This window comes from Mercenaria mercenaria, chromosome 7, assembly GCF_021730395.1.
Source record: "Mercenaria mercenaria strain notata chromosome 7, MADL_Memer_1, whole genome shotgun sequence".
Taxonomy (NCBI): domain Eukaryota; kingdom Metazoa; phylum Mollusca; class Bivalvia; order Venerida; family Veneridae; genus Mercenaria; species Mercenaria mercenaria.
The window spans coordinates 75334843-75358748 of NC_069367.1; the positions used below are offsets into that span (position 1 = coordinate 75334843).

General features: G+C 37.3%; 1 protein-coding gene across 1 annotated transcript in view; it reads left to right on the forward strand.

Moving 5' to 3' along the window:
- The first annotated feature begins 10509 nt into the window (after positions 1-10509).
- Positions 10510-23906, forward strand: part of LOC123553895 (fibronectin type-III domain-containing protein 3A-like) — a 197439-nt gene continuing 184042 nt past the window's right edge. Inside the window, exon 1 of the mRNA XM_045343621.2 lies at positions 10510-10624. The gene's annotated coding sequence lies outside the window, so the exon portion shown is untranslated. The remainder of the gene's footprint in view (positions 10625-23906) is intronic.

The following is a 23906-nucleotide window of genomic DNA, read 5'->3' on the forward strand; positions in this document are numbered from 1 at the left end:
TTATCCAACCAAATATAATACCAAAAAGAAACAACAAAAAAGAATACATTCGCAGGTATTTCAATTTCAGTTTGTTTAGTTCTGCCAATTGCCGATGCCAGTTTTACTGCCATGTAAATGGGCGTATTATACCCATTACTTTGAGCTCTTGTTAGTTTGGTTGTTCTGTTTTGTGTTGTGAGAAACGTCGTTTGATTTGTTAGGGTGTCAAGGATCTGGTCATACAATATATAATAATGTTGTATTATATGTTTACATGCACTTTACATTTATTTTCTTTTTCTGTAATATGTCAGGATCATGGTGTAGTTGGCTGCAGTAGGTTGTGTAAGTTAAACAGCAGTGTCATCGGTAAAGAGTCGAATCTGGTAAGTCATTAATTAGATAAAAGAAATAGAAAAGACCCGATGGCAGACCCTTGCAGCACACCATATGTCACAGGACTTCAACTGTCTTCTCATTCTTCTTTTGTGGCGCTCAAAATGAGTTAAACCTAGTTTATTTTCTTATAAATTCTGATCTAGTTATGCCTATCAAGAAGCGATTCCAGTCAAAAGTAGATACTCTGATACCGTGCTATTAAGTTCGTAAAATAGTCTAGTGTTGCTTCTTTTGTCAAAATCCTTGCTAAAATCAATGAGAATAAGGCTTGATTGCTGACCTACAACAAAGGCTCTAATTAGATCTTTTACCAATGGGAGGAAGTTCGCTTCACGTGAGCGGCGCTCTCTGAGGGACATTTGGTTTGATATTCCCAGGACTTGCAGCTTTATCTGATTTAAGATTTGACAACAGTTTGAGAATATCATTTAGACATACAGAGATGTCTGACATAGAGCAATGTCTAATTCTTAGAATTATGGCGGACTTTAAAATCCCCAAATTTGTCCCTGATAATATGCAAATAAAAAAAAACTGTCCGAATGACAGGGGATTTAGTGGAGTGAATACAGTCTGAATTTGGCTATTAAGAATACTTACTTTGCTGGTGTTACCATATTTCAGGGAACAACTGGAATTGTCTAGTATCGGGGTGCTGCATTGTGTGACTTGACTGGCATTTTTTTAGTAAGAATAATTTTTGCGGAGAATAAGGTTTGTGTCAATGTGAATTTTTTTGTTTCCTTTTCACTGATATGTTTAGTTGGAATAAATGTTGATATGATCTACCTGAGGGGATTTTTAAAACTAGCCCAGGTGTCCTTCACAGTTTTAAACTCATAAACTTCTGCCTGTCTTGTTCTGAATTCACTGCAGTTTGCTTCCGTAAAATGCATTTCTCTTGGCGTATGTTAATTTGCTTTTTGTTTTACCAAAAATGTCATGATTTGAGATGCATGGAAGAGGACAGCTGGTGTCAGTAAGAGTATTATTTGATTTTAATAATAGCTAGTTTAGTGCTGTCTCTTAGCAGTTGGACCAAAATGAAAACATCAAGAAGATTTAAACGTTCCCATATTTAAGGGTGCATGCCTACAGCTGTGTTTGGTGGTATGAGTATGATCCCGTCACGTTACTTTTTAAAACCTTTTTTTCTAAATAAATAAAATCTGTAAAAAGATCCTTTGGAAGCAAATAATGCAACCAAGAAGAATAATAGCAGACTCGGTCTGATCGAGTCTGTTCATGAGAGGTTAGCACCGGCTTAAGCGGAACTCTAATACACATATGTTGAATGGACTCCATGATTCCAAAAGATCAGACAATATAACAACACTGAAGTCTTTATTAAAGATAGTCTTAACTGATCAGCTCTACATCGGACGGTAAAATGCAGAAATATAAACTTGCTTTCTCTTGGCCATTTACAGTTTCATCCATAGTATTTCAAATTCAGTGCCCAGTTCTGGTTGTTTGCAACGATTAAAGTTTGGTCGACTAAAATAAAGACACTACCACATTTGGAACAAGATCTATCCTTTCTGAATGGTGTGTAGCCCAAGGACTAGGGTAATTGCAGCATTATAATGTCTCCCCACAGTACTGTCGGGTATGAGGCCGTGTTATTCATATTTTAATTGGCTATATAGAATAACTGTATCTTGAGTGACGGCTAGTGTATATACCTTTACACTGAACTTCTATATAAATCTAGGTAGACAAAATCACTCGCTGCTTTGTACTGACAATTAAGTTAGAGTGTGACGAATCCTTCAGCACCCATTTATTATCATCATGTGGGTAGATAGTTTGGGTTTGATTGCGGATGCTTATCATGGCCAGTAGACTCGTCTCTGTTCAGTTCTTCGCGGATAGAGAAACTGTGTTCTGATAGATATTAAAAAGAAATATAATATGGCTATAATGTATCAGTATTGAACGTTTGCCATTACTATAAATGATGATGATAAACAGACTGATGCAAGGACCTGTTTCACCACAGAGCAAACCAAAAAGTGAAATATCAGCTTCGTCTTTATGATATACTGAGTACATCTAGAAATGCAACACTTGGGTCTACAGTCAATATTTCTTAAACCGATGATATCTTGCATTGGTAAATGCAAATGGTGGTTTTACACGTTATTAACTGTGTGCTTGTTCAAACGTGAATTTGGACCATTGGTATAATTCAGATATACACATGCACAAGGAAATTATAGAGGAAAGTATGAAAAATCTAGGGTAAAAACGTTGCGTTTCTAGATGTACTGAGCATATATAAAATAGGTCATATGTTTTCATTTAAAGTCCTTAGTCCAAATCGTGACATAATTTTTACTTTCATTTCATTTTCAGCGGACCGTCAGCGGAGGTTACAAGAGTCACAATTTGGGACTACCATGTCAGATAACTCGATCGTGCCTGTGTTAAGATAATATAAGATAATCTTCATTTAGCGTCGGTTATAACAAACATGCAAACATTAGCTAATACAAGCTATTTTCCGACATAACATGATTATTCTATAACAATACAAACAAACAAACTAAAATGGACAAGAAAAAGCACAAGGTTATTTAAAGCTAAGAAGCATAAAATTAATGATAAATTGTTAGCATTAAAGCACAAAGGAGGCTGGTTCAGTATAAGAAAAATATATAAAGCAAATTACGAAAACTTCTAAATCTTCAAACTACTGTATACTATAAGCAGATGATAAAAGCTAATGCAAATTTATATACATGCTAAGAATGAGGGATAAAACCAGGTTACATTACTAATCACAATCAATGGTTAAAAACAAGATAAACTAAAGTAAATAGGAATCTAACAAAAACCACAAGTGAGTGCTGTCTAATAGACATATAGTTGAGACCGATTTGTAACAAAAACCCTATTATATCTACAGTAACTTAAAGTAAGGGATATGTCCGCATCAGCAACAGCTATTCTGATGCAAACATATGCACATAGTAAATAATAAAATGATAAAAAATTGCATAACTATTAACATCTTTCAAGCAGATAAAAATATGCAAAGAAAAGAAAAAGAAACATGGAGCAGCAACAAAAGGGAAAGCAACTGAAACACTGATGAGCATACTATAAACAAGCAACTGATAGATGCTAGAAATTAAAACAAGTACAGAGTACACAAAAGCTATCAAAAAACACTTAAGACACAGAGAACATTTGTATTTGAAGCCACTCCAAGTCTGAATGAATCAGCCGTCTGAACTCACCGAAGTCAGTTGTTGTCCTCAGCTTGTTCGGGAAACTATTCATGACCTTGGCGGCTTCAAACCGAACGCTTTTCTTACCGTATGCTTCAGTTCTAACCCTTGGAACTTCTAGCGTATTTACATTCTTGAAAGAGTAATATGATGAGTTAACAGATATAAGTGCTTGTACATACATGGGTAATTTTCAAAAATATTAGAAATAAGAGGACCTAGGATTGACCTTTGAGGAACTCCTTTATTTATGATCATCCAATCACTGCAAGATTTTCCAAGTTTAATTCTTTGTTTGCGATCTGGCAAGTAGTTCTGCATCAACTCTGCAGCTGCATCTGATATTCTATAGGCCTTGAGTTTTAATACAATTAAGTCGTGATTAAGGCAGTCTAATGCTTTGGACAGGTCCATGCGTATGGCTGCTACATACTCATTTCTGTCAAAATCACTTTTCCAGTCTCCAATAAGTCTTAACACCAAATTTTGATCTAAATGATCTAAATGCTGCTAAAAAGTTATGGAAAATTGTTTCAAAATGAGCAACAAGTTGTTTTTTTTTCTGAAAAGGGTAATCTTCTTTGAAAGGTTGCTGTAACTTGAGCCAATATCTGAGCATTAGGGAATTTAGTTTTTCAAAGCAATTGTTAATAATACATTTGATAGGTTCTGCAAGTGATTCTGCTCCGGCTTTAATTATTTTTGGCGGTATATTATCAATGCCAGTGGCTTTCTTGCCATCTGCATTCTGCAGAACCCTATGCACAGCTGCGACAGATACTGGTTTAAATTCAGAAGTTTAATGTTTTGATTATTGGTAATTGGTAATTATTGGTATTGGTTATCTGTAAAAAGTTTATCATTTTCATTAAGTATAATATCCTTTACCTTGCTAAATTTCTAAAATGGGCTGGTCCATCATTCCTTTTGGGCAGTACCACTTCATGTACATGCTGATCATGGTCTGCACTGGTCGCAAAGGTAGACTCATTTTCCACAAGCAGACTAAAGGATATGGGCATCGTTTTAGAGGCAATTTTATTTGATAGAAAAGGTTTGATAGTCGACCAGAAATGCTTAGATTTTGTCCCCTCCCCCTCCCCCACCACATCTTTCACGAAAAATATACCTGCATTGATGGTGTTCTTTTTTATTTAGTTACCGAGTGCCTTTGTTTCCTAGATTTCTCCCAATTTCCCTTGGTTTTCATTCAAAGAATGAGTTTCTAAGCTTTTTTTTTTTTTTTTTAATATAGATAGCCCGTGTAAGTTCTCCATTCATAAATGGAGGGGATTTCTTCTTGACTTTGGTTTGTTTTATTGGAGCATGTTCACTAACTTCTTGTTATAAAATATTGTTTGTCCAATAAATATCATCTACATCATCAAAAACGTGAGCTACATGAAATATGATAAATCTTTGTTAAAAGCTTGTTGCTCGAAAATTATATGGAATTTACAAATTTGTTGTTGAGAGGTTTGCAGTGCTACAAATTAAAGGTGGATAATCAGATTTTGGCCATGTAACGGATTTGTTCGAAACTTTAGCATCTGATCATTTACACTCATTTATGTTCACTTAACACTTAATACAAATTAGATTTTCACTGGAGGTATTTTTAAAATTTCATTTTCCTATCCTGGTTGCCAAACCAAGATAGAGTTATTTTATCATAAGTATAAATTTGATAAACATACTTTGCCTAAGGAAATGTATAAATATTAGACATATTGTAATATATTTGTAAAATATTTGCATTAAAAATTATGTATTTAGATGGAATTCATTAGAAACGCAAGTTTGAAAAATTATTATTACCTCCCTTTGCCTAGCAACCAAGATAGATTGGAAATAAATGAATTCAGAAGCTACACACAGCTTTTAAACTTGCATTTTGGTTCAGATTGTTCAATAGTTGATATGTCTATCAAATGCAAATGTAAAACTAGACATTGTATCGAAATAAAAAGAAATACCCAGCTTTTTATATACTTTCATATTAAAGGGGAGTAGTTACAAAATTTTATAAAAATAATAAAATATACATTTCAAATAGGAATCTAACTCTATGTAATCGGTCTTTTTGTTCCTTAAATAATTCTCTACCAGAATATACAAAAAGTAAAAAATGTCTTTAAATGTTGTTTAAATGTGATTGACCACCTTTAAGCTCGTGCTATTCGTGAGAATTACATCTAGGTCAAATAGTACTAAATAGGTAATCAAGCAGTACACGGATATTAATGGCGGAAAGAAGAAATATCCTCAATTTTTCCCCAGTTAAAGTGGCATTTTCATATTTTATGTAAGCCAGTTTCTGTTTTTATTTTATTGTGGAGCTAAACTTGACATTTTGGTAGCATTTTCAAGGAGGTGTTTTGCATTTATAGAAATGTAAACAACCCTTATTACTCATGTGTTTTAGCTGTCAGTTTGAAAGATATTCCATAGTGTTGACCTGTCAGACAAAAATCACTCTAAGGCGATACATGACCCCTACTTTTCTTGGTATTGTTTCGTGGTTTATTGGTCATTTAACGAGTTGTGATTAACAACCCCGACGATCAGGATACCTTCTATTCCAGACGTTGGCACTCCAATTCTACTACTGATCGGCAATATCCGGGAATCTTCCCCTCTGATTACGGAATGAACAAAAATAATAATGGGAGGTAAAAAATACGTTGATTTAGAAACCTTTCTGGATGTCATAATTCAATATCTATAAGTTTAAGACACTCTAGGGGTGGTGGTCGGGGATTGAGGTGGATATAATATACTTCATTCCGTAGAGGGGAAGATAACCGGAAGTCACCAAAGGCTGACTGGAAAAGATACAGAGAGCTTACAGATGAAATCTGGAAACAAATTCGTACTAAAGGCAGAGACATCAACACAGGACTTCAAATGCAGCCAGGCAGCTAAAAATATGTATTCCTAGAGGTTCCAGGAGAGATTACAAGCCATACTGGTACAACGATCTATAGGGTCTTCAGGAGGAGTTGTCAGAAGCCAGACGAGAGGCTGAAACACAATCGTCCCAAACCAAAAACATAAAACTCCAAAAGGCAAGGGCCAAGTTTCTGAGAGCCAAGATCCAGGCCAAAAGAGAGAGCTGGAAAGAAAATACTACCACACTCAACTTAGAAAGAGACAGTATAAAGCTCTGGAAACTTACACAGCAATTGAATGATGAAGGTGGATGCGAAAGAGGCACTAACATCTGTAGAACAAAATGGTTCTCTGCTGACTGGAAAACAGGCTGCAAATACGTTAACTGAAAACGACAAGAAAGTAAGCAACGTCTCAGTCAACATTGGACGGAAAAGAGAAGTTAAAAGGGAAGAGAGAGAGAGAGAGAGAGAGAGAGAGAGAGAGAGAGAGAGAGAGAGAGGGGGGGAGAACCAAAAAGTTCAAGGAAGAAGTGATGGAAGCAAGCCTCACACTAAATGAGCTACTGACAGCACTGAAGAAGCTCAAGGCAAAGGAATCACCAGGACCAGACCACATCACCAATGAAATGCTGACCCATATGGGAAGTTTTGCTACCAAAACAGTTCTAGATGTCTTTAACCTGAGCTGGAAGGAGGGAAAACTTCCACAGGTCTGGAGGGAGGCGATCATGGCACGGATAGGACAAGAAGAAAGCAGCCAGCTATCGCCATATCAATCTCACAGCACAGTGGGAAAGACCATGAAAGCATCATAAACCAACGCATCAAGTGGTACCTGGAAGTCAGTATTATCTTGGTCCACCAACAGGCTGGCTTCAGGTCATTCCGTTCAACAGAGGATCAAACAACATACCTTGCACGAGAAATCGAAAATGCCTTCCAGGTTAAAAAAAGGTTACACTAGTAACATGGGGTAGACCTCCAGAGAGGGTTTGACAAGGTATGGTGGGATGGTCTTCTGGTGAAACTACAGAGGAATGTTGTTGGTGGCACCATGTACAGATGGATAAAGTCCTATCTCTTCAACCGAAGGGCAAGAGTTAACCTTGATGGAACCTCTAGTCAGAAGTTTATGCAGAGATATGGAGTTCCCCAAGGAGGAGTATTCTCTCCTACTCTCTTTCTTCTCTTCACCAACGATCTGGTGGCTGAACTCCCGAGAGGAGTCAAAACTGCTCTCTACGCGGATGATTAATTTTGGTGCTTTGGTGCTCAGTGGAATTTGCAACAAATGCGAAGTACAGGATGCAAGAAGCTACAGACAGACTCACAGCCTGGGCAGAACACAATGGCGTGTTCAGGTCAACATTATTTTCATTGTCACCAAAGCAGACAGCTGATGGCAATATTGGGATTTGTGACACCCCACTTACAGAAGTGGAGGAGGCAACATATCATGGAGTAACGTTTGAAAAGCGCCTAACATGGAAGCACACCTTACCAATGCAGAAAGCAAGGCCCGGAAAATGCTTCCGATTCTACGGAAACTTGCTGGTACAAACTGGGGAGCACACGAAAACATACTCAAGACAGTGAATCTTTGGACCATCAGAGCCCTCCTAGAGTATGGCTCATCAGCTTGGATGACAACGGCTATGACAAATCAGCAGAGGTTAGACAAGGTGCAAAATCAGGCTCTCAGAATCATCACCGGATCACTGAAATCAACACCCATTAAGGCCATGGAAGACGTTACTGCCATCCCTCCACTTTCCAAGAGAGAAGAGAGTCCAAAACTTTAGTATAAACCAGCAAATACCAATACCTGCCAGACCACCCCATGAGGTAGATATGAGGTTTTGTCAAAAATCAATGAATTTCAGTTTATGACTGTTTGTGACTTTTTTGTTACTAGAGTTATATAGTGATGTTACCTTTTGTTACCTATGTTACTAAGAAAATAGAATCAGAGGTTTTGTCAAAAATCAATGAATTTCAGTATGTGACTCTGTGTGACTCTTTTGTTACTAGAGTTATATAGGGATGTTACCTCTTGTTACCTATGTTACTAAGAAAATAGAATCAGAGGTTTTGTCAAAAATCATTGAATTTCAATTTGTGACTGTATGTGACTTTTTTTGTTACTATACTTATATAGGGATGTTACCGTTTGTTACCTATGTTACTAAGAAAATAAAATCAGAGGTTTTGTCAAATAAAAATAAATTTCAGTATGTGACTGTTTGTGACTTTTTTGTTTCTAGAGTTATATAGGGAAGTGTAACCTTTTGTTACCTATGTTACCAAAAAAATAAAATCAGAGGTTTTGTCAAAAATCTACAAATTTCAGATAGTTTTCAAAAACCAGTTTTTGTGACTTTCTGTTACTAGAATAATAAAGGTTTGTTACTGGTCACAAAAATAGTAGATGCTGTAGGAAAATTCAAAAACTGGCCATATATACCATGAGGGCTTAAAAAAATCGTCTGAAAAGAGGCAGCTTTGTGCACGAAGCCAGGAAGTCCAACAAAACCTTTGCAGAGCATCTTGGACAACCCACTACTTCTTTCGCTATTCAAGATTTACCAGAACTGTGGAAACATGACCAATCCAACCTGACTATACATACCACCGTTCCTGGTCTTCCCCCTGGTATTTCAGATGAAATGGCTAAGCTATCCTTTACGCAGGCAATGATCCAAGACACATACCCGCCAGGGAAATTGACACATGTGTGCACAGACGGCTCAGCCTCAGCTGCAATAAAAGACGGAGGAGCTGGCATCTTCATACTGCACACCTCGGGAAGAGACAAAAAGTACACTGTACCAACTATTGAGCAGAGGTGGAGGCCATTAAACAGGCTTCTAAACTCATTGTGGAGTCTCCAGAGAGCTGTCCCAACGTGGTTATCTTCACGGATGCTCTATCAGTTCACAAAGCTTTGGAAAATTCCAAACAACCATCCATCTCCAGTACACTTTTCATCCTATGCAAACCAAGAGTTGTGTCCCTTCAATGGATACCTGCACATTGTGGTGTGCCTGGAAATGAGAATGCAGACAGATTTGCCAAATTTGTAGCTACAGAGAACCAGCCACAAAATGCCATTACTCATGAGGAGAAGGTGACAATGATCAAAGCACTGACAAAGCCAATGCCAATCAAGGATGACTATCACCTACTAGACAGATGGGAACAAGTCATCATCTTTAGGCTTCGCACAGGACAGAACAGGTTAAATGCCCACATGTGCACAAAGTTAAAATTGTCTCCTACACTGTACCCCTGTGGCCCGGAACAACAAACTTCTGAGCAGATTCTGCAGAGATGTCCACGTCTGGAGAACCAAAGGAAAAACAGCAACCAAATGAGGATCAAAGTGCAAGGCAAGATGGTGGACCTGAAGAAGACGGCATCCTACATCGCTGGATAAGGGGTGACGGTGTAGTCGGTGAACGCCAAGAAGAAGGAGAAGGGAGTCAAAACTAAAATCACCTAATGATAAGATATAATTATGGTCGTAGGTTAAAAACAATTTGTCTAGTGGAAAAGTAATATTCTCCATAAAGACACTATGTTTTGTATTTGGAGGTTTATATGCACCTAAAATATCCCATTTACGATTCAAAGCACATGGATTCAATTTGTTGGCATTCGTAGTCTTACCCCCTTCTAAATGTGAGGTCATCCCTTATATAGGTGATAAGCCCACCTCCATATTTGTTCCTATCTTTTCTTTCCATTTTATAATTCCCTATGAAATTATATACATTATCATGATAAGCGATTGATTATTGAGTTGATTCAAGTGACTTCCCTTTCAATATTCAATAGAATGCAATGATTAATTTAGTACATTTGTTATAAACATCTGTACTAATTATCTATGCGCAGCTGTAGCTGCGGTAGAAAATTAATTTCCCCACATGACGCCTCCAGAACTGTCACTTTAATTTTTCCCACAATGCTGCATTGACATTTCCTTCAAAATATTCAAAATGGCGGATGATGTCTAGATGGAACAAGGATTACGTCAAATTTTAACGATTTATACGTTATTCGGAGATTATTGAGTTACAGTTCTGGGTAAATAAGGAGACTAATTATTATGTGAGTATATCTGCACAAATTGCATTGCAGTAGCAGTGTTGTTAAGGAATGCTTTCATCAACATTGTAAAAATTTTGACCACGTATGGCACAAATTCATGAATATTTTGCAAGGGACATAACCGTTTGTGTATGTTTATTTAGTTCCATTGTAGTTTCATTTAAATTACAATAGGAATACAATTTACCGAAAAGTTGGATATGCTTTTTTCAAGGCATTGGGACATTTTCAGGTATCTTAAGCAGTGTCTGCGGTATGAATTTAATTATCTGTATGGTTTTTGGCTTCCATAACTGAGTTTATTATTATTTGAGATTGCCAAATCCATTTAGTTGTCATGGTGAAGAACTTGAATATTAGAATGGGGAGAAAGTGTGTAGGTGGTCAGGTAGCTCAGTCTGTACAACATCGGAATGGTATTCTGAGCCCCCCGGGTTCAATTCTCGTGTGGCTGCACATATGCTCAACCTGTGACATTTGGTGACAAAATCGAGGATGAATTTCAAAATGGTGGCGAAATATAGAGCATCTGAAGCAGGGAAATCCAAGGCCCTGGGATCAAGTCCCGTTCTGGCTGCACATTTTCTCCCCATTTTAATATAAATTAATATTCAAGTCCTACAGTATACCATGACATAGTTATGTTTTAACCCACTTTGTTTATTTAACCTGCGCTAATATGCAAAATCTGTGTACTAACTCTAATGAGAAACTGTATTTCTGACTACCATAGCCTTACTTGTTCGGCTTATGGGGATGACTTATTTTATGATCTGATATTTTATAGTTGCAGTGTCGGACAAATTTATAATAATGCTGGTAGGCTACCAGATTATTTTTTTCTGGTAGCTCAGCATTTTTTTTGTAATTGCCCTGAAATTTATATAACCCGAAAGTATAAACTTGCTCTCTCCGAACTCGATTTACTGCATTTTCCAAACAGTAAAAAGTGTCTGCCTTTGAGCGGAAAAAATCGGGTTGTGAAAATATGTGACATTTGACTTCAATGACCAGTATTAAAACATAATTAGTGGCAATTCTAGCTCGCCAAGGCGAGCTATTGTGACTGGTCATTGTCTGCCATGCGTCAACATTTGCCTTGTTAACACTCCAGAGGCCACAGTTATGACCCAATCTTTAAGAGACTTGGTCAGAATGTTTATCTGGGTGATTTTTAGGCCAAGTTCGAATCTGGGTCATGTGGATTCTAAAACTAGGTCACCCGTTCAAATTAAAGGAAAAGCCACAATTATGACTCTGTCTTCATGAAACTTGGTCAAAATGTTAATCTTGATGATCTTCAGGCCAAGTTCGAATCTGGATTGTGTGGGGTCAAAAACTATGTCACTGGGTCAGATCAAAAGAAAATCTTGTTGACACTCTAGAGACCACATTTTAAGTTTGAAACTCATGAGAATTGGTTTAGAATGTTTGTCTTGATGACCTGTAGGTCAAGTTCGAAACTGGGTCATGTGGGGTCAGAAACTAGATCACCCGGTCAAATTAAAGGAACAGCTTGTTAATACTCTAGAAGCCACATTTATGACTCAATCTTCATGAAACTTGGTAAGAATGTTTATCTTGATGATCTTTAGGCCAAGTTAAAATCTGGGTTATGTGGGGTCAAAAACTAGGTCACTAGGTCAGATTAAAGGATAATGTTGTTAACGCTCTAGAGACCACATTTTAAGTTTGAAACTCATGAGAATCAATCAGAATGTTTGTCTTGCTGAAATCTAGATAAAGTTCGAATATAGATCATCTGGGGTCAAAATCTAGGTCACCTGGTCAAATCAAAGAAAAACTATGTGCAATAGGAGCTGCATTTTTCAATGGATATTCGTGAAATTCGATCAGAATGATCTTGTTGATGAAATTTTAGGTCCGGTTCGAATGTGGGTCATCTGGGGTAAAAAACTAGGTCACCTGGTCAAATCGAATATAAACCTTGTGTATGCAGTAGGAGCTGCATTTTTCATCTGATGTACATGAAACTTGTTCAGAATGTTTGTTTCCATGAAATCTCGGATGAATTTTCAGCTGTCTCACCTGGGGTCAAAAACTAGGTCACAAGGTCAAATCAAAGAAAAAGCTTGTTTACACTCTAGGGGGCCACATTTTTTATTCAGTCTTCATAAAACTTAGAATGTTTGGTATCATGAAGCCTTATATGATTTCGAATCTGGGTCATGTATGGTCAAAAACTAGATCACTTGGTAAAGTCAAAGAAAAAGCTTGTTTACATTCTAGAGGCCACTTATTTTGCTCCAATCTTCACGGAACTTTGTCAGAATGTTTTCATAAAATCATGGACGGCTTTTAATCTGGGTCATGTTTGACCAAAAACTAGGTCATTAGGTCAGATCAAAGAAAATGCTTGTTTCCACTCAGTCCACATTTTTGGTCCATGAAATTTTGGACAAGTTAAAAATTGGGACGGTTGGGAAAAAGACAAGGTCACTAGGCCAAATTGAAGAAAAATCTTGTTTACAATCTAGAGGCCACATTTTTGCTCCAGTCGTCATGAAAGTTGGTCAGAATGTTTATCTCCTTGAAAACTCAGACGAGTATGAAACTGGGTCTTGTCACGATGTGGTATCAAAAACTGGGTCACTAGGTCAAACTTGTTTACACTGTTATGGTGTGTTACAGGGGTGAGCGACCTAGGGCAATCTTGGCCCTCTTGTTTAAAGTTGTGACAGCTGCCTTCTTTTACACTGAGCATGCTGAGTTTTCGTGTATGCCCTTATGTTAACTCAAAGTGCCCATCCACAAGATATACACTGAATTGATCATGTGATGTAAAGTTTGTTGCAGAATGACTATTTACATGGTGGCCATTCAATAATTTCTAAAAGACACAACAGCTGCTGTCCGAATAATATGTTCCAGGAGAGAGATATACAAAAGTCTTTTGACTTACTTCTTTGTCCTGTTGATGTATTGTTTCAATGAAAATGTGTGTATGTATACTGTGATTTTTTATGCCCCCAAAGGGAGGCATATTAGTTTTCAACTGTCCTTCCATTCGTTAGTTCGTTCGTTCATCACAACGTTAACTTTTTGCACGAAGGCACTTTACTCTCGAACCACTGCACCCAGGACCTTCAAACTTCACATGCTGATAGTACATAGTGAGTACATCACCCCTACTGACTTTGGGGTCACCAGGTCAAAGGTCAAGGTCACGGGTCAATGTTAACTTTTTGCATGAAGGCACTTTACTCGCGAACCATGGTGCCCAGGACCTTCAAGCTTCACATGCTGATAGTACTTATTGAGTACACCACCCTACTGACTTTGGGGTCACTAGGTCAAAGGTGAAGGTCACAGGGGCCAACGTTAACTTTTTGCATGAAGGCACTTTACTCGCGAACCACTGCACCCAGGACCTTCAAACTTCACCTGCTGATAGTACTTACTGAGTACACCACCCCTACTTACTTTGGGGTCACCAGGTCAAAGGTCAAGGTCACATGGGCCAACGTTAACTTTTTGCATGAAGGCACTTTACTCGCGAACCACTTCACCCAGGACCTTCAAACTCCACATGCTGATAGTACTTACTGAGTACATCGGGTTCGGACAGGCCGGGACTTTCTGGTTTCGGAAGTACAAAACAAACCAAAGTACTCAATGATTCATTGGGCTTTCGGCTGGACTCGGAAGTTTTAGGTTCTTTCAAGTCACTGCTTGTAGTGTTGCTAGCATTTCGGTCTCCTCAGCCTTTTTTAGCTCACATGTCACAAAGTGACAAGGTGAGCTTTTGTGATTGCACAGCGTCTGTCGTCCGTGCGTGCGTACGTCCGTCCGTAAACTTTTGCTTGTGACCACTCTAGAGGTCACATTTTTCATGGGAACTTTATGAAAGTTGGTCAGAATGTTCATCTTGATGATATCTAGGTCAATTTCGAAACTGGGTCACATGCGGTCCAAAACTAGGTCAGTAGATCTAAAAATAGAAAAATCTTGTGACCTCTCTAGAGGCCATGCTTTTCAAGGATCTTCATGAAAGTTAGTCAGAATGTTCACCTTGATGATATCAAGGCCAAGTTCGAAACTGGGTCATGTGCCTTTGAAAACTAGGTCAGTAGGTCAAATAATAAAAAGAACCTTGTGACCTCTCTAGAGGCCATACTTTTCAATGGACCTTCATGAAAATTAGTCAGAATGTTCACCTTGATGATATCTAAGTCAAGAACAAAACTGGGTCACGTGTTTTCAAAAACTAGGTCAGTAGGTCAAATAATAAAAAAACTTGGGACCTCTCTAGAGGCCATATTTTTCATGGGATCTGTATGAAAGTTGGTCTGAATGTTCATCTTGATATGTAGGTCAGGTTCGAAACTGGGTCAACTACGGTCAAAAACTAGGTCAGTAGGTATAAAAATAGAAAAACCTTGTGACCTCTCTAGAGGCCATATTTTTCATGAGATCTTCATGAAAATTGGTGAGAATGTTCACTTTGATGATATGTAGGTCATATTCAAAACTGGGTCATGTGCCTTCAAAAACTAGGGCATTAGGTCAAATAATAGAAAAACCTTGTGACCTCTCTAGAGGCCATATTTTTCAATGGATCTTCATGAAAATTGGTCAGAATTTTCATGTTGATGATATCTAGGTCAAGTTCAAAATTGGGTCACATGAGCTCAAAAACTAGGTCACTATGTCAAATAATAGAAAAAACGACGTCATGTTCAGTTCAAAACTGTGTCATGTGGGGACAGGTGAGCGATTCAGGTCCATCATGGTCCTCTTGTTTTCATGAAGAAACTTGTTATTTTCCTCTCCATTTACGCAGTTGCGAATCACCAACCAAAAGGAAAACAAATATCATCTAAACCTTGGATATCCGATAATTACATTTGTATAAAGCGACAAGTCTCTACAAGCGGTCACGTGATTATCGGTAAATTAACAAAACTCCAAAGGAGTTTTTAAAGAGCAAAGGACAGTTTGAACAAATTCCATGATTTTCGAACGTGATCACGAAAATATTCGAGTGCCATGATTCCTACTCGCATATTTTGATTCTTACTTGAATTTGTGAGTTAGTGACCACTAAATTCGATCCCTGAAACTGTAAACAACAAAATTGACGAGAGCTGTCAAGCTAATTGCCGATAATTACTGGCCATTTGGTGGTAACAAAAGATGATTAAACCTTTTGTTATCAGTCTGAATTCAGAGAAGCTCATGTCATTTTAAAAGATACCATCTGAAATATTGAAAACAGTTGCTTCTGTTTATTCAAAATATTTATTTAAAAAAAAAAGAAACAACGAAATAAATATAACAATATTTTTTAGTTGTATTTTCGAGAAAACAAAAGTCAATAGCACTGCGAGACCGATGCTGCGCTCTGCTGCGGAGGTTAAATTTTCACCGTGTTGATGTAAACTCTACTTTCGTTTTCCATCTGCCTCTGAATTGATCAAAAATGTTTTTTCTCAGGGTTTTTGGCTTAAATCAGGGGTGCGCATTATACACATGTACGCATTACACATGGGTATCTACGATATATTTTCTGTTAAAGCAGGCCATATTTTCCCATTGGAATTGAAAAAAAAAAAGTTCAACAATATGCTATAGTGAATAATTTTATGAAAGTTGGGGTTTATATATTTTTAACCCCATTTACCCCAATGTTCCTTCAAATTCATGACTGGTCCAGCTATGTTACGGACTGATAATTATATCAAACTAACTATGTTTACTTCTCATCAGGTGCCAAATTCATATAAGGACATTGGCATCAGTTCTTGCAAATAGGTACTGTGCCTGTTATCATGAAAATCAAATGATTTGTATTTTCCTACTTTTTGTGGTTTACTATGCTATATATAGCAACCACTGATAAGCCTATAATCCATCCAGAATTCACTGGTTTTCAAGGGGTGGTTGTTTTAAATAATTATTTTGTTAAGAAATATAATTCAAGCATCAGGTACTCCATTTCCATTGCATGGCGCATGTGTTGTTAGGTTTCCACAGATATGTTTGCATGGATTTGAAAGAGTATGAGACAACACTAGCATCATCAGGTGGTAAACTTGGCCGTGATGGACTTTCTGTATTCAAGTTTTGGAATACAAAAGGAACAGCTGTCGAAAGGACACTGCAAACAGTTTCTGATGTGTTTGGACCTTCCGGAGACCACCATGGGGTACGTGACCTTTGGGAAGCGCACTGTGCTGCTAAAGGTATAAAGTCAACAGTAGGCAACTACAAAGACAACCGGTTTAATGCATTGTTCCAGACCGCAGCAGAGGTTTTCCTGCACAGACAAGACTTCATTGAAGTTTTAAAGACTGTGAAAACTCCCAATTTGAAACTAAAGTCAGTACTTGCAGACCTTCAGTCCTTGCCAGTAATGACCATTATTCAATGCCTTGGTCTGTTCTACTTGAAAATTACTGGTCCTTACTGGAACTTGGTCACAAGTAGTTGTGTTCCATATGTACAACTTTACACGGAGATTACAGAGCTTCAGGATTACCTTGATCTTTGTTGCAAGGACCCGACAACAATCCTTAAATTAAATGAACACTGGAGTTGTGAAGACAATCATAAAATTAGAGACATTCATCATGGTAAGATCTTTGCAGAGCCATTGAGTCAGATACCTGAAAATGAGTTTCGCGATATCCTGTTCACTTCAGTTTCCCTAGTAGCCAAAGCAATGAAAAGGACTGTGGAAAAACAATTAGTTGACTTTCTCCCTGGCGGTTCATTCCATAAAGCTCCTACTGTCGAGGAAATGAAACGCACTGGTTATGCCTATGTGACCAACCTAGGTTGTGAGCACCATTTCGGTGACTTGGATAGCAGTCAAAAGCGGAGACCTAATGCTTCATTTCACCACCACTCCTCTGTGCAATTACTGAAATGAAATAGGGAGCCTATGATGAACTGGCTCGAGAAAATGCCAGAGGAAAAACTGAAACTGCTAATGAAATTTTCTAGAAAGGGAGGAAAGGAACTGCGTGTGAAACATAGAGAACATGATAACAGTATTCTTCGAGAAATCCATGATGAAATGACAAAGGAACCTGTCCCCAAAAATAAGAAACGCAAAGTTGCCAGTGAAAATTCCCGTAGTAAGAAACCCAAAATTAATCCCCCAAACAAAGACAGTGACTTACAACATATATCCCCTCCTGAAAATATCAAAGAAAATGACTATGTGGCAGTTGCCTACCAGGATGCTTGGTATCCCGGTATTGTGACTGGTGTTAAGTAGGAACAAATGCTAGTTGTTAAATTCATGACTCCAACAAGGAAGACTGGTCATTTCATGTGGCCTTCAAGAGCGGACATACAAACTGTTGATCTGGCTTTTGTTTTAAAGACTGGTTTTATCCCTGACTGTATGAACTCTGGTAGACAATTGAATATTTCAGAAACATCTGAGATTGCAAATTTGTATGATGAATTCAAAAATTTACACTTTTAGAAAGCAGAAACTGCTCAGAATGTCTAAATGTGTGTCTTAATTAAGAGTAAAATAACAAGTTTTGTTTGTTTGAGAAAAGCATTGCTCTTCATTCATGTAAATGATTATATTTGTAAATATGTTTCCCTGAAGTCTTAATCTCAAGCATTGTAAAATGAATTGATCAGCTTTCAAAAAAAATAATTTCAGAAGTATTTTTTCTGACAGCCTGTACATATTTCTACAACAAATGCCACCAGGCAGAATCAGTTGTTATTTATTGCAAGTTAAACTTCAAACTGTGATGAAATGTATGAAGTTGTATCTTCAAATTAATTTATTACATGTGTTAGTTTCTTGTATATATGCTGTGTAATGCAATGAAGTGATATTCGAAAAAAAAAAAGATATTACATTCAACTGAACATGCATTTTGTGATTATTTCTTTGTTCTTCATTACAGAACTATTTGAATGTTAAATACTTATTAAAATGCAGCACTTCAAGATCTATGTGTTTTCCAAATTTCATTAAGATATCTCAAATAACAAAAAAGATATGGCATTTTTTCTAAATTCTTAACACTCTGATTCCGTTATTCGGTGCCATCGTCGCGGTGCGAAAGATAGTAATTATATAGTGAAAAAATTCTTAATATTTGCGTAAAATTAGGGTAAATAAATTGCCATAACTTTTTTATTTTTTGAGATATCTAAAAAATAAAAACAGTGCTGAAAAGCTCTCCAAGAGATCTTTACAATAGAATGATTTCCAACAAAGTTAAAGGAATTTTAAAAATTAAGGTGTGGTTGCTACTATATATTCCATTTTCAGAAAGCCACAGGTTGTTTTGAAAAAATGAAAAAAAATCACTGGTGTATAATATATTTAAATAAATATTGTTTAAAGTTCACTAATATGTTTTGACACAGTGGCCATGTCAATTAAATCAAAATGACATTGTCGTCTTTGTTATAGAAACAAAGATTGCTTTCTTTTGAAACATTCGCATTGTCATTTTCTGACAAATAAAGTTATATTTGTTATAGATAAATGGAATTATATAGAGGTATGGATCCATGCCACAAGACTAGACAATTGTCTGTCAGTACAGACCTTCTTTTTATAGGGCCATTTTGGAAAAGCAGGAGGAATTCTGTGATTGCATGTGCATCTGTGCGTCCGTCATAATACATGTCCTGAGATTAACTTTATAATCATTAAAGGTATTAACTTTAAACTTATATAGGCATATAGGTAGATGGTGATGAGATGATGTGTAGAGTGCTTGAACCAGCTCTCTAGGTTAAAGCTCACGGTCACAAATTGAGCTAAAGGTCAAAACTTCCCATCATATTTTGTGTCCGGAGCATAACTAAATAACCATGCAAGGTATTGACTTCAAACTGTCCATCATATTTTGTGTACGGATCATACAGTGTAACTTACTAACCATTCAAGGTATTGACTTCAAACTCGGCATGTAGGTAGGTGGTAATGAGACAATGTGCAGAGCACATGAAGCAGGTCAGTAGGCCAAAGGTCAAGGTTTAAAATTGAACTAAAAAATCAGATCTGTCCATCATATTTTGTGTACGGATCATACAGTGTAACTTACTAACCATTCAAGATATTGACTTCAAACTTGGCATGTTGGTTGGTGGTAATGAGACAATGTGCAGAGAACATGAACCTGGTCCAATTTCACAAAAAGAAACATACATTTGTAAGTAAATGCTTGTTTTTGCCCTTTATGTGTCTTCAGTGTTGAGGTTTTCATCTGTATCAGAACCGTATATGACTATTTCATAGATTAAAACACAACAATTCTGAATTTTACAGAAAACAAAATATAGAAATAAAAAAAATACTTAAGCAGATACTTGAGTTCGTTATATCATGCTTAAATAGAAATATCATATTTGCATGACTGAAATAAAGACTGCAGACAAATACTATTAACCATAGGATAATTTAGCTATAAATACATTGTTTAATATAGGAAAAATCAACATTAAAGCAAAAACACAATTTGAAATAACAGACTTATCTAAATAACTACTTATTTTTTTGTGAAATGAGGGCCAGGTCTCTATGTTTAATGTCAAGGTCAAAAATTGAGCTCAAAGGTCATATTTCGTGTCTGGAGCATAACTTAAAAAATATTAAAGGTATTGAGAGTTATAGGCAGGTGGTGATGAGAAGATGTGCAGACTGCAACAATCTACATTACATCCACCCCCCCCACCCCCCCAAAAAAAATCATTTAGTTTCTTTCCCTTTAGTATCCTGTCACCACCTGTTGTTAACCATTGCAGACCAGACATTTACAGAATTACCTCAGCACCAAAATCATGGTTTATGAATGAAATTTTTGCAAACAGTATAATTATAAAAAGATCAATTAACATGGATAAAAATTCAAGCAAAACCGGCCATGTGATGGAAGTTTACTAAGATACTGTACTGCTTGTATTTATTGACATTTGAACAGCTGTGTCATATGTCATTGTTGATTTTTAAAAATAACACTGCCGATTTTCAGTATAGGATATCGGCCGAGTACGGGCTTTCTCTGTAGGAAAGTCATGTGCACGTGCTTCTTGTGAACATCGAGAGCGCAAAGCACTCGAGGTGTTTCGAGAAGCCCATGCGCAGGTCTTTCCTACAGAGAAAAGCCGATGTACGAGGTTGATATCCGACTTTCATACCATCATTCCTTCTCAAAATGTCTAGCGTTACGGTTCTGACGAAATTTTATCGAATGGATTAGATCTATATAATGAGCTTGAAGACAGAAAGATTTTCCGGACACAGAATACATACAGATAAGGAATTAATGTTACTGTAAGAAAAATATATTTATTCGTAAAGTTATGGTATTTTTTTATACGTGGGAATCTTGGTTTTCAAGATGCCCCTTTTCTGAGACACTAATTTTCATTTCAGAAAAGTCGATATGATTTTTTTGCTGAAATGTTGATATTGTTCCGCTCCTACCGGTCAATGACTGGTTTTGGTGACAAAAATTCCGCAGTTCCGTCCATCAGTCCTCCTTGCCAGAAGTTCGTCATTTATGGTTGACATTGATCTGACGTGCCGTGTGTAAGACTCAGGCCCGTAAAACAAAGATCAATATCACATGTATAGGTCAAAGGTCATGAGATCGTGAAAATGTCTTCACATAGTGTGTTGGCTGTCTACTTGAAAGAACAACGTTTTTATTCTCTTTTCGTAAAAAGCTTGCAAATTGTCTACATGTCCAGGCAAGAAGGTTGTTGAAAGGTTGCCAGGTACCGAAGTTTTGAAATATATCCGATCATCCTTAAAATAACCAGAAAACTGTATGAACTGTTAACTGTCACACATTTAAAGAAGCAAATGAGAGTATGTGCAGTGGCAACATATCATAAATGCAGCTGAACATTTTTAGCTCACCTGAGCAATGCTCAGGTGAGTTTTTCTGATCGCTCGATGTCCGGCGTCTGTCTTCTGTCTGTCTGTCAACATTTAGCTTGTGTATGCGATAGAGGCTGTATTTTTAGCTCGACTATTCGAAGAATAGTCTAGCTATTCTACTCACCCTGGCGTCGGCGTCGGCGTCACACCTTGGTTAAGTTTTTGCATGCAAGTACATACAGCCATCAATTAAAGGCATATAGCTTTGAAACTTATTTTTTTAGTCCACCATCATCAGATGGTGGGCTATTCAAATCACTCTGCGTCCGTGGTCCGGCGTCCTTCCGTCCGTCCGTCCGTCCGTCCTTCCGTTAACAATTTCTTGTTATCGCATCTCCTCAGAAACTACCAAGGGGATTTTGACCAAACTTTGTCAGAATGATGTATTGGTACCCTAGTTGTGTCCCCCTGAAAATCCGACTGGTTCAACAATTTTTTAGTAAGTTATGGCCCTTTGTTTATTTCTATAATTTACATAGATTTATATAGGGAAAAACTTTAAAAATATTCTTGTCCAAAACCACAGAGCCTAGGGCTTTGATATTTGGTATGAAGCATCATCTAGTGGTCCTCTACCAAGAAGATTCAAATTATTTCCCTGGGGTCTAATATGGCCCCGCCCCGGGGGTCACATGGTTTATATAGACTTATATAGGGAAAAACTTTGAAAAACCTCTTGTCCAAAACCACAGGGCCTAGGGCTTTGATATTTTATATGTGACATCATCTAGTGGTTTTCTACTAAGTTTGTTCAAATTATCCCCCTAGGGTCAAATATGGCCCCGCCCCGGGGTCACATGGTTTACATAGACTTATATAGGGAAAAACTTTGAAAATCTTCTTGTCCAAACCACAAAGCCTAGGGCTTTGATATTTGTAATGTAGCACCATCTAGTGGTTCTCTACCAAGTTTGTTAAAATTATCCCCCTAGGGTCAAATATGGCCCCGCCCTGGGGGTCACATGGTTCATATAGACATATATAGGGAAAAGCTTTTAAAAACTTCTTGTCAATAACCTACAACATTCAAATTTGGACCACATGTATGGTTTTGAGTGGCAAGATGAACCTTGACATGAGTTGACCTTGATTTTGACCTAGTGACCTACTTTCACATTTCTGTAGCTACAACCTGAAAAATTTGGACCACATGCATAGTTTTGTGCACTGAAAAAAACTTTGACCTTGACATTGACCTAGTGACCTACTTTCTCATTTTTGAAGGTACAGGCTTCAAATTTGGACCACATGCATAGTTTTGTGTTCCGAAATGAAATTTGACCTTGATTTTGACCCAGTGACCTACTTTCACATTTCTCAAGCTACAGCCTTCAAATTTGGACCACATGCATGGTTTTATGTACCGAAACAAACTTTGACCTTTACATTGACTTAGTGACCTACTTTCACATTTTTGAAGGTACAGGCTTCAAATTTGGACCACATGCATAGTTCAGTATTCTGAAATACAATTTGACCTTAATTTTGACCTAGTGACCTACTTTCACATTTCTCAAGCTACAGCCTTCAAATTTGGACCACATGCATGGTTTTGTGTACCGAAAAAAACTTTGACCTTTACATTGACCTAGTGACCTACTTTCACATTTTTGAAGGTACAGGCTTCAAATTTGGACCACATGCATAGTTCTGTATTTCGAAATAAAATTTTACCTTGATTTTGACCTAGTGACCTACTTTCACATTTCTCAAGCTACAGCCTTCAAATTTGGACCACTTGCATAGTTTTGTGTACCGGAATGAACTTTGACCTTAAGATTGACCTAGTGACCTACTTTCACATTTCTGTAGCTACAGGCTTCAAATTTAGACCACATGCATAGGATTGTGTACCAAAACAAACTTTGACCTTGACATTGACCTAGTGACCTACTTTCACATTTTTGAAGATACAGGCTTCAAAGTTGGACCACATGCATAGATTTGTGTTGTGAAGTGAAATTTGACCATGATTTTGACCTAGTGACCTACTTTCACATTTCTCAAGCTACAGCCTTCAAATTTGGACCACTTGAATAGTTTTGTGTACCGAAATAAACTTTGACCTCAAGATTGACCTTGTGACCTACTTTCAAATTTCTCAAGCTACAGCCTTCAAACTTGATGCACATGCATAGTTTTGTGTACAAAGAACTTTGTCCTTGAAATTGATCTAGTGACCTACTTTCACCTACAGCTTTCGAATTTGGACCACATGCACAGTGTTGTGTACGGAAATGAAATTGGACCTTGAGCTAGTCAATAAGTCTTGAAATTTGGAACACTCAAAAATGGCACATTGGTGGGCGCCAAGATCACTCTGTGATCTCTTGTCTTTTTCTAGGTCAATTACCAACCTCTCTGGGTCAAGTCCCATAACTCTGA